The sequence below is a fragment of the Schistocerca americana genome, chromosome 8 (genome assembly GCF_021461395.2).
Source record: "Schistocerca americana isolate TAMUIC-IGC-003095 chromosome 8, iqSchAmer2.1, whole genome shotgun sequence".
NCBI lineage: Eukaryota > Metazoa > Arthropoda > Insecta > Orthoptera > Acrididae > Schistocerca > Schistocerca americana.
The window spans coordinates 237450600-237463623 of record NC_060126.1 but is presented as its reverse complement, the minus strand read 5'-3'; positions in this window follow the sequence as shown (position 1 = coordinate 237463623).

The window sequence follows — 13024 nt, the reverse complement described above, 5'->3', positions numbered from 1 at the left end:
ACCGCCCATGTTCGACTTCAGCTTGCAATAACAACTCACAGACGGCAAGTGACTTATCTTTGGTTTTCCTGGTTGAGGTGTGAGGTTCGGCATGGCGGCAGTGAGTTGTGAACGACTCGTGATGGAAGGGGGAGGGCTGGAACAGCACTGCCTGGCGGTGGGGTTTGGTTGGGCAGATCTGAGTTGGACAGCGCATGTACCCCCAGCCGGATCGCCGAGCGACTTGTCGAATGTTGGGAAGCTCTGGAGCTCTGCTGACGCTGGGCCTCCTTCTCTTATTTGAAAAAAAAAGAGTTAAAAAGGATAATTGACTGTGGGGAGGGTGCACCGTAGCATACTGCCTATTGACATTCTGGCCCTGTGGTTTCATTGTGTAAAGGAAAGCCGGTCTGAGTGGCCGAGCGGTTCTAGGCGCTTCAGTCTGGAACCGCGCCACCGCTACGGTCGCAGGTTCGAATCCTGCCTCGGGCATGGTTGTGAGTGATGTCCTTAGGTTAGGTTCCAGTAGTTCTAAGTTCTAGGAGACTGATGACCTCAGATGATAAGTCCCATAGTGCTCAGAGCCATTTGAACCATTTTTTGTAAAGGAAAATTGGTGCAATGTTATAGTGTCTTGTTCAGTGAATAATATGTATTTGTTTGTTCTGCAGTGTGCCTTGGCTTGAGAGTGGCCAATGGTTGTTAGTGTGTCTTCTTTGAAGCCACGTGATTCTGTTAATTGGTAAACCGCTTGTGTGCACCCCCTTGGGGTGCGATGTTATGAACTGAAGTGGTAACACCGGTGAGTGGCACTTTACCCAGTGGCAATGTCATGATATTGTATCATATGCTGGGTGTGAATTTGAAACCTAACTGTGATTTAGTAAGTGTATTTGCTCTAACATACGTTGATGTGTTTTAGTCATAACCGAACTACGTAGGGCTGCTACTGAGTGAAATTTTCTGCGATCTTTAAGCTCACCTTAAGCAGTGTTTTTTAAGGTTTTGTAGCAATACTTATTCATGCCTCAGGGGGTTTAACTGCAACGACTCTGTTTTGTCTGTTACATGTACTCGCTTATGAACTTACTTAGATATAGGGGTATGTATTTATTGTGTACGAGAAAATCCATTCTATCTCCGTCAATCTGTGTGAGTTTCCCCTGATCTGATTAAAAGCCTTGTGAAAGCGTATATATGTAAGTTTATTTATTTAAGTTAGGATTTAACTATTTGTTTTATCTAACGTTACGAGTTGTATTTATCCTGCTAAAGAAGCGAGTCTCATCATTTGTTAGTGTATGCCGCTGTGGCCGAGGGGCTCTAGGTGCTTGAGTCCGGAACCCGTTGCTGCTACGGTCGCAGGTTCGTATCCTGCCTCGGGCATGGATGATTGTGATGTCCTTGGGTTAGTTAAGTTTAAGTAGTTCTAAGTCTAGGGGACTGATGACCTCAGATGTTAAGTCCCATAGTGCTCAAAGCCACTTGAACCATTTGTTAGTGTATATTTATTGTTTGAGGGCGCTGCCTCGCGTGTGATTTATTTTCACAGTTGATCGCGAAACACGCATTTCCACCTTGGTGTTTGCAGCTGTGACTTCAGGGCCTGTGCCTTGGCGGCATCCTGCATCCTGACCAAGTTATTGCCGCTGGAGCGCTTTGCCGCGTCGTCTGTCATACCTAGCAAGTTGTTACTTGGAGCTATCCCTGAGTTGGGCGACTGCCGCCAGGGTTGTACGCAGTGGAGTTTAGCGGGATTAACTCATGAACTTTTGTAAATTATCCTCTTACTGTTCATAAAAGAGTGTTCAAACTCTCTGGTCACTGTTCTTCATAAAATCGGATGTGCTCTGTATTTGGTAAATGTAGTTTCCCTTCACTGAACGATCAAATCTCATTCTTACTGTTTATGAACTCAGATATTTTTCTTTATTGAATATTGTTTCCTTTTCCTTATATTGGTACATTTAACTAGTTCGTCACTATAATTCTAATGATTTTCATGTTGTTATTAATCTGGAATTTAATTGATCAGTATGTTTTTCTTAAATAAATGTTAATTTGGTGAAAATGACCAACTATCTGATGGCTCACCCCTCCAAGTGTCGATGTTTGATGCTTTTCTATCCTGAACCTGTTACCTGGATTTCACCCTGGGTGATCTCGTCATTCTGGAAGACACACTGCATGCACTTTGGTTTCCCTTAGTACGATAGTATCTACCAGCAGGACAATGCAACTTGTCACACAGGTCGCAATCTATGAAAATGGTTCGAAGAGTACTAGGATGAGTTTATCGTTCTGTCTTGGCCGCAAAACTCCTCGGTTTTAAACCCAATTGAGGATCTGTGAGTCCGTCTCGATCGGGCCGTGGATCCTCAACCGATGATGATGATGATGTTTGGTTTGTGGGGCGCTCAACTGTGCGTTTATCAGCGCCCGTACAAATTCCCAACCTTTGCTCAGTCCAAACTCGCCACTTTCATGAATGACGATGAAATGATGAGGAAACACAGACACCCAGTCATCTCGAGGCAGGTGGAAATCCCTGACCCCGCCGGGAATCCAACCCAGGACCCCGTGCTCGGGAAGCCAGAACGCGACCCTCGAGACCACGCGCTCCGGACTCCTCAACCGAGAAGCTCAGCGCAGCTTTTCATGGCACTGGAGTGGACATGGCTCCACAACCTCGGCGGTACCTACCTAAAGCTCACTAACACTCTTCCTATGGCTTTCCGGAGCGGGAAGGAGCGCCTGGTCCCCGGCACGAATCCGCCCGGCGGACTTGTGTCGAGGTCCGGGGAGCCGGCCAGTCTGTGGATGGTTTTTAGGCGGTTTTCCATCTGCCTCGGCGAATGCGGGCTGGTTCCCCTTATTCCGCTTCAGCTACACTACGCCGTCGATTGCTGCGCAAACAAGTTCTCTGCGTACGCGTACACCACCATTATTCTACCAGGCAAACATAGGGGTTACACTCGTCTGGTGAGGGACGTTCCCTGCGGGGGGGGGGGGGGGTTCCACCGGGGGCTGAACCGCACAATAACCCTGGCTGGGTTCGGTGTGGGGCGGAGGAAGGGTGAAATGGACTGCAGTAGTCGTTGTGGGGTTGTGGACCACTGCGGCTGCGGCGGGGACGGAGCCTCTCTGTCGTTTCTAGGTCCCCAGTGAACATACAACATACAGCATACAACACTCTTCCTGTACGTCTCGCAGCGGTTACCGATTAAAAAGGCGGTTATTCAGGCTTTCGACAGGTGGTCGCATTAATGTTGCAGGGCAGTGCATAACCTGTGGTAATTTGCATCCTTGCCTCGAGTGATTTTTAGCAGTACACATGGCATGTGGATTTTAATTTGGAGGGCAACTATAAATACATGTTGTGGGGTGCATAATACTGCGTGTTAGAGCACCAGTGCACCTCCCAGCGGACGGTACAATGTAATACACCGCATTCACTGTGAAGAGTTTCTTCTCTGGGAATCCTCAGCTCCAGAAGGGGAGACCCGAGCCGCTGCCTGTGTTGCGGCAGAGGCTGTCCCAGAAACGTCAGACTGGAAGAGCCGCGAGCTCCGGTGGGCTGGGAGTGACGCAGCCAGCCGGCCGTGGCGGGTAATTGTTTGTTCTGCCGCCGGGGGCGCCTCGAGACGTCATCAGCCGCGGATGCAGATTCGGAGCAGCCGGCAGGCGAGGCTGCGGAGGCGGAGGAGATTGGAAGCAGGCTCCCCGCTGGTCGCCTCTTGTAAGCACAGTCTGTTACTCCGAGCCAGCCGGCCGTCGTCTTCTGTGTGGCGTAGCTTTCGACCACGAGGCAGCGCAGAAGCGGGGCCCACTGTTGTTGCTACCTCTGCTCGTGATAGCCGCTGCGGGAAAAGTCCTCCTGATGAAAGACGCGCCGCTCGTAACAGTGACGTGCTTATACACGAACTATCCTTTCCCTGATTTTGCTAAACTGGGACTCGCAAAACCCAGAGTAAGACATTTTTATGCACCAGGCGTGTTCATCAGAAATATTGGTAACATGTGTAGTTCTCCAAGGCTCTGTGGTATAACCACTCTTGTTTTCAGTATACAACGCGCTCTAACCTCGCATATTTTCTGACCCTTTAGAGACATCGAAAGTCGGTTTTCGAAAGCTTACCTTCGAGAAGTGTGGGAAACATACGTACATATCGAGCAGTAGACGTGTCAGCTTATGGGGTTCAAATGTACAACTAATTAAAGTAACTGATGACCTGAAATATGCCATCGACAACCGAAAGCCAACAATATTGACGCTACTGGACTTCAGCAAAGCTTTTGACACGGTTAACTTTGACATATTGTTCAGAAAAATGCAACAGCTTAATTTCTCAGATAGTGCAATGAGATGGTTTGAAAGCTACTTAAAAGACAGACAGCAATGTGTTGTCTGCGTAAACGAAAAATCTTCCTGGAAACATGTTTCTCCGGGAGTGCCACAAGGATCAGTTTTAGTACCACTTTTGTTTTCTTTATATGTCATCGATATTTCGTCGGTTCTGTCCTCCTGTAAATATCATTTCTATGCCGACTACCTCCAGCTCTACCTAAGCGTCAGACCTGAAGATGTTAACACTGCAGTCGCTCAGATGAATGATGATCTGTCTTCAGTAGTGACATGGGCGAAAAACCTGGGGCTTAAACTAAATGCAAAAAAGACGCAAGAAATCTTAATAGCCCAACAGAAATTAATAAGTTCAGATTTCCGCGAACGGCTACCTCCTATTCTGCTCGACGGTACTCCAATACCATATCAGAAAACAGTTAAGAACTTGGGTGTAACTTCGGATGAGCATCTCAACTGGGCGGAGAATACAGTCGCAGTGTGCCGGAAGACGTCTGCTTGTCTCTATGCTCTCAAAAAGTTTCGGAACATATTTCCACAGCACTTGAAACGTCAGCTCGTGCAAGCACTCGTTTTACCGAACCTCCACTATTGTGATGTAATTCAACAAGGCATGAGTAGTGAAAACAAAAGACGGCTAGAACTAACCATGAATGCCTGTGTGCGTTACACCTGCAACATTCGCCGATATGATCATGTTAGTGCTTCATACTCCGAGCTAGGGTGGCTGCGGCCGGACAAATTGCGTGACTACCACACTCTATGTCTTCTTCACCGACTCCTCGTCGCGCAAGCACCCCAGTACCTTGCTTCAGAGATTAAAAACCTGTCATGCCATCATAATCGAAACACGAGGTGACTCTTATTTGGTATCCTAAATGTGTTCACTCACAAAACAAAAACTTTTGCAAATTCCTTCTCAGTTGCCGCTGTCCGCCTCTGGAACAAACTGCCCCTTACCTTGCGCAAAATTCAATCCCCTGCTGCTTTTAAGAAGAAGTTGAAGCATTTTCTACTATCATCCTCATGACGTTCTCCACAAAATTAATGTACAAGGCCAATCCTCTCATCTGTCAAATAGCAAAGCTAGCGTCTCCTATCTTGCTCCTGAGATGCCTTCCTCTTCATCTATCTCTATTAGCCCCTCAATCTTCTTTTCCTTTATATTTCCTTAATTATCTTTCATCATGTCTCTGTTCTTCTCCTCCCTTCACCAACAGTCTCCCTCATACTCCCTGCTGCTAGCACTCCTATCTAAACTCTGTCTCTTCATAATGTCTAATTATAACAGTACTTATGATCTACGAATATAAACTCTATTTTTATGTATCTTTCCAGGTGTGCCTTTGTAATCGTTTATTTCACTTTTTGTACTAGATGTTGTTTAACATGCCTACTAAAACATAGCCCGCATCTCGTGGTCGTGCGGTAGCGTTCTCGCTTCCCACGCCCGGGTTCCCGGGTTCGATTCCCGGCGGGGTCAGGGATTTTCTCTGCCTCGTGATGGCTGGGTGTTGTGTGCTGTCCTTAGGTTAGTTAGGTTTAAGTAGTTCTAAGTTCTCGGGGACTTATGACCACAGCAGTTGAGTCCCATAGTGCTCAGAGCCATTTTACTAAAACATATGAATGTAAAATAAGTAGAATGCCTGGTTAGATGTAAGAGAGGGTCTGATGGCCCTAATCTTGCCAGGTTAAATAAAGCAATAAATAAATAAATAAATAATACGATGCGGATTATGAGTATGCTTTTTTGTGCCGTTAATGATCACAATCATTTTTTGAAATCGGCGGGATACTGAAACGAGAGCGTTTTCTAAAATTGGAAACATCGACCTTTTAACGTCATTAATAACCTCCTGTAAGGACGACAGTGTAATGATGTTTGATAAAAGTTGTGATGAAACTATCACAAAAAAGATCGAAAATGTGAGCAGATTACTTCCCGTCATCCAACGTCTACTCTATAAATTGGGCTATGCCGGAGGTCTCGACTCTCATGCCGTGTTTAATATATTTTTCGCTTACTTTTTTTCCCGGTAGGATTCATTTAAGATGTTGGTTGCTGTATCATATGTTTTGTGAGTGGCGTCGTTTGCTGTGAGTGTGCCTGACTGATATACGCTTCTAAATGTTGCGGTAAGCGACCAGAGTTTGACTAAATATCAGCCTGGTGGTTGGATTGGGAGGTTGTGCTAAACAAAAAGAAATGTGAATGTAGAATTAGTATAATCTTTTGATTACGAGATAGATGAGTAAACGCTGGCTTCAATCATTAATACAAATGGCTGGGAGCAAGAACACGTGAGGATGTGAAGTAGAACGACAAAGTGTATTCAATCAAGAGTTAGGCACTTGGATTCATCGGAAGAGTGCGGGGTAACCGTTTTTATGCATAAGACACAAGACTTCGCATGTACTACTGGAGCAGTGCAAGACCGTGTAGGATCTGTATTCGACGGGACCAATCAATTAAGTATTGTTAGCACAATTATATAAGGGAGGATCAAAAACTTTCCGTTTGAGAGCATTGCTACAACGTATACATAAGTACAATCCAGAGCGATTTCGATGCTGGTTTATGAACACCGACTTGTAGGGAAGGTATTATGTGGCCTTCGAACGGAAATTTTCTGATTGTCCCTATACTTGAAATGTAAGTTATCGATTGATTTTCCGTCCCCTAGGGCTCAAATTTCACCTAATGACCATGGGGGATGTGACAGATGCATGATGGGACAGCGGCACGTTTTGCTGCTGACGTAAGATATCTAAAGCGGTATATGGTCCAAAATGGACAGGTCTTGCAGGGCCTGTATCTTGGCCTCCAAAATCACCTCACTTTAATCCCTTGGATTTTTCCGCTTCGAGTCATCGCAAAAGTGTACAGCAGCCCCACTGATGCGAATGAAGAGCTGGAGCAGGGGACTGTACATTTTTTTCAAGATTTACGAGACGATCTAGAGGTGTTCGAGAGAATTCGTAAATCAAAGCAGGGATGAGTGTAGTATTGCATCCAGATTCGATGTCGACACGTTAAACACCTTCTGCGCGAGGAACGAGGGTACAGTAAATTGCAACATGGGATGTGCTGAATTAACATTGTATTTTTTTGCTAAGGTGGGCCATGAAGTTTGATCCTAGTTACATAAGGGATTAACCGAAAACTTTAAATTTATAATACATTTGTAGTAACTATGATAATATTTCGATAATATTTCACACTGAAGTCAGTGGCGGCTCGTAATCGTACATTGGAAATTATATCGCAAACGGCATGTTTACTGAAACGTTTTTGCTTCTATTAATCCGTCGTATACTTTCACCCGGGATAATTTTCGCTACACGAGATTATACAGGATGACAACGGCCTTGCTGCAGTGGTAATACCGATTCCGTCAGATCACCGAAGTTAAGCGCTGTCGGGCTTGTCTAGCACCTGGATGGGTGACCATCCGTTCTGAAAAACGCTGACTGCAAGCGGGGTACAGTAAGCCCTTGTGAGACAAACTGAGGAGCTGCTTGACTAAGATGCAGCGGTTACAGTCGCAAAAGCTGACAACGGCCGAGAGAGCGGTGTGCTGAGCACATGACCATCCAATGACGTCTATGGGCTGAGGATGACTTGGCGGTCGGTTACAAACGCTGATCCTTCAAGGCCTGTTCGGACGGAGATTTTTGATCTGCAGGGTGATTTATCTATGCCTAATCTATGGGTTTTATGCAACCCGCAACGGCTTCAAATACTACACAAAAGATTTTCATATTTCCTTGCTCGCTATGCTCGAACTGTTGGTCCTACAGAAAAAATGAACATGACCTCTTTGTAGGAATTTAAATGTAGTTAAATTTTGTACTGGGATACGTTTTCGCTAAATGCGTAGTTTTCGATTTATTCAAGAAAAACGTACAAAAGTGACCTTGAAACGAGTTTTCCTTGAATAACTCGAAAACCTTAGCCTCCAGTGAAAATGTACCCCGATCCAAAATTTAACCAACTTAAAAAGGTCCTGTTCATTAATCAGAAAGCGAGACAATACGAAAAACTCTCGCGTGATTTTTGAAGGCAATGCAGGTAGCATAAAACCCATATGCACGGGCAGCTGATACACCCTGTATACCACTGCTGAACGGACACAGAGATAACATTAGCCCAAGCACAGGTCATGTAGGGACTTGTAAATATTTATACTTGCCAGGCTCAATTCGTGAATGGAGCAGGAAGGAATCGTAGCATATAACATATCATTTTCTTGCTGCTCATGTGTGCTAGTATCATTCGGTATTGTAGTCAGCTGTGCTGGTAGCGAACTATAGGAGGAACGAGATATTTCTTCAACCTAGAGCTGGTCGGCCCTCCCTAATCCTCGTAAATGGGTTGTAGCCGTAGTCTGCATGGTGGGCTCACAAGAGCTCATTTTCCCTGTGACTGTTGGTGTTTTCCGTTGCAGTAAAAGTTATTAATGTCCTGCCAGGAAGTTGCAGCGTACAAAAGCTTTGTTAGCAGGAGCAGGGAATGGTCAGTGAGAATGCCTACATTTCCGCTCCCGATTGGCTGAAAGACCTAAATGTTGAATCATTTCGTAGAGCTGTAAGGAGCTCACGAAACTGAGAAGTAGACCATCAGGCCCCGTAGGTTTGAGGTGGCAAATCGTGGGCCCTCTGGGCCGGAGTTTGTAGTTATCTTTCCGCAATTTTGGAGTGAGTGATCCTCCTCGATCAGTGAGGTTACTTTTCCGGTACGGAAAGCCCACAAAGTATTCGAAAGTGCGACTTCGCGCATGGACGTAGAACACTGTTTTGGCACTTTCCTAATTTTCTCAGTGACTGTAGTGGACTGGTGCGGGTGAACTTGTCTGGCAACAAAGGTACCTCACGACAGAGTGTACACGTTAGCTAGCTGCAGGTGGCACTACATAAAAGTGACGAATTTGGCTTGGATTAAATGGTACCAGTAAACTTAAATTGTTTGTGTGCAAATTTGAGTGTGCTGTTTTCTATGCCTTTTTTCCTACTGACTCTTAACTGTATGCCGGTTATGTTGTGGTGAATATCGGTTGGAGTCGTTAGTGACCGTTTGGATACGTTGCACTGCAATGTTAGCGGTGAACATATTCCACTCCAGTGATCATATTTCAGAATTTTACCTGAATGTTGTTACGTGGTTGCAGGGTTGTTAATGATAAACTTTGTAGTTGTGGGAAGTTTAACCCAGTTTCGCGGGTCAAAGTGAGGCTGACGACCCTTATTTAAACAATTTTCCACGTGTAGCAGTGTAACAAGTTAATCCGGGCTCGCCAATAAACGTTTCCGATCAGTATGTCGTGCAGTTTATCTCCAGCGCCGCGCCGTCAAGAGAACGTGGATTCAGGCCACGATCGAGAATGTGACTTTGCGCGAGTCCGCGAAAGGAGAGTTTCAGTATCACGATAAAATGCACCCTCTGTCGCGCACTATATGGCGACATTTTGAGAGTGGCTGTAAATGTAAACCGCTTGCTGGTGCGCCGCTCTGCGCGTTGCACTTCGGGAAGTCGGCGCCTGAGGCGGAGGAGAACCTGCTGTGTTTATGTGAGCGGCGGCCAAGCTGCTGTCACTGGGTGGGCGGGGGTAGTGGGGGAGGGGATTTGTTGCCCTCACCTGGCGCGGCGACACCACGGCTCACAAACAGAAGCGGGCGGCTGGCAGAGAGCCGCCGTGCGTCGTCAGTGGTGAGGGCGGGGGGGGGGGGGGGGGGGGGCACGCCGCGTCTACTCATTGACGCCACATGGGACTCTACCGGGGCCAACGAGATATACAAACTTGTGACGTCACACTAGTCAGCCTGTCCGCCACACTCCGCGGACGCTCGGCTTCGTGCAGGGTTCACGGGAATTCAATATTTAATTGAAATGGTACGCACTAAAAGTTTTAATTTTATCGTGTGCTATCGTGAACTTGCGTGCATTTAAACACGCAGTCAAGAATCATTAACTTCGTCTGAAACAGTTGCTCGCTTCGCGCCGGAGACCGCTGCTGGCACTCGTAAAACGTGCAGTGCCACGCGCTGCGGTCTGTCTTTCTCGTGGGCCTCGGGACTGTACTAGCACACATCGATCCTCTGCAGAAATCCTGCGAAGAGAGCGTCTCGGGTATTTTTCTCGTCATGAATCTAAGCACACCGAACAAGAAGTCAGTCGTCTACAGGAGAATTCGCGCTAATACCGTGCGGTAACTCTCCTAGTCATGACAACAGTCTCAATTCGACGAGGTGGGGAACCCGCAAGTTCCGTCAGGTATGCCGTATCTAGCTAAAGCCACTCATTGCTGACTGGATGACGTAATCAAATTTTGGAAATGTTTGAAAGGTGGCTGTTTTGTAACGAGTGCCTTTCACGCATAGGTGATTGTATCTCTTGTTAACTGTGCCCTTGTTAAAGGTGCCACAGTACCATGTTTGAAATTTTTAATGAGGATTTTTAGTACTGTGGTAGCGGCAACCGGTGGCCTAGCCGGCCGGAATGACCGTACGGTTCTAGGCGCTCAGTCTGGAACCGAGCGCCGCTACGGTCGCAGGTTCGAATCCTGCCTCGGGCATGGACGTGTGTGATGTCCTTAGGTTTAAGTAGTTCTAAGTTCTAGGCGACTGATGACTTCAGAAGTTAAGTCGCGTAATGCTCAGAGCCATTTGAACCATTTTTGAACCGGTGGCCTATGTTAGTAGAGAATGAACAATTATTGCTACTGGCGTCGCCTCTGCCACCGCCTGTATCACATTTGTGACAATCATTTGTTAATATGTTTTGCTGTTTGTAATGTAAATGTATTTTTTTACTTCATTTAATATGTTGCACAAAAATAAAGTGATTTTATACTGTTGCCCTTTTGAGGTGTTCGCCATCAGTTGCTTATCGAAGTATTGTCCTTTCAGTTAATCTTATTCTTGGATGTTTGCTTTTAAAAATAAATTCATTCGTGTTTTTAGAAACGTTAATAGATTCATTATGGCTCCGTACGTTTCCACTCAACCCCAGTTCCCTACCGCATTTCAGTGCTGATAGGGTTCGCGAGGGAGACGTTCAGTTCTGCAGTGACTTTTTGAACTGTTGTCCTCTCATTTTTCGTCACAGTCCTCTTCAGCGACCGTACGTCATTATCACTCAACACACACTTCCGTCCCCGTGTAGTGTAGATCTTCGATGTGGTGGCTCTTGAAACACGAAAACCTTCGCCCACCTCGGTTATGGGGTTACGGAAGCACCCACCATTCGACAACCAACAATTTGCACGCGTTCGAATTTACTTATCTCTGACATGATGGACTCACAACTACACAGAGCACTGTTGTGACCACTCCTGAAACTTGCAATGTATCGAGGACATTTGACAGGTGCTGTTTGTGTTCAACCACAGCAGCGCAACCTGCATGCTTGGCAAGCACCTGCATTTATGTTCAAACATACATTTCTCACGGTGTTTCCATAGTCTCCAGCCCCTATACGTTTTCAAGCTATTTGTAAGGTTACTTTCTTTGACTCTCTGAGATGTCATTCGGAAGGATGGTTAGAGACCCAAAACTTGAGGGCGTTTATTGATGACAGCGGTGGACGATCACATGACTGAACTGATACCAGTTCTAAATCATCTACAATGCTCCAACGTGACCAACTATTCGGCTGTGGCGCACTTCGCTGCCACTGAGGCGAGATCTTCTCACTCGCCTTCGGAGAGTTCACAGACCAATGGGCACGGCTTCTTGCTTCGTCAGGATGACCCTCCAATATTTGGGGCTTGTGGAGTACAGATTTTAGCGCGCCACGTTTTAAACGGATTTGTTTCATATTCAGACAAGATGACAGACTTTAATTAGACACTAACCTGTCCTTTGCTTTAGTTGACAATGAGTCGAATGTGGTTTGATCTTTAAGATTTTTTAAGATGTCTGACTTGCTCCCTAAACTATTAGCGAGAAGGTTTTAGTATATTACTAGGATGGATCGTTCATTCTCTTCGCTTTTTTAAAGTGATGAACCACAATTTTATGTCTTATTTTTTTACCTTTATTCTGTAATTCCATTAAGATTTTAATAGCGCATTCTAACATTAACAGGATTTAACATTCTCCATGCTGTGTGACATGATAGATTAATGTGAGTGAAAATGGGGAAGGTGATTTTAATTTTAGGGTAAATTTTATTTCATTCATTTTTAGGTTTTACTGTTTTAACCACGCTCGTCTTGGATGATTTTAACTCACTGTTGAGCGCCCTAAATCTACACACACGCACACACACACACACACACGCACAACACACACACACACACACACACACACACACACACACACACACACACACGCACACACTAGTTAGTTGTTTAGCACTATTATTCTTGAAAGATAAAATGCCACATGGCTCTGGGTTCTAAATGCATCCAGTAGCGTTGCACCTTTAATTCGCGATTTTTCTTACGTTACCAGTCAATACCAAGAATTAGCCGCTGATAACCTCAGCGTTGAGCGCCCGTAAGCACCGCCTTGAATAACCAGTAAGTAAAAGCGCGTAAACGAATGTGAAGAGAGTTTTGGTGTGTATCTCTATTATCTGCCTTACAACAATATAACGTGTACGAAATTTAGACAATCTATACTCTCAGAGTTAGGTAGGCCTACTGTACATTGTAGGCAGTAGGAACCGAATATAAAGTG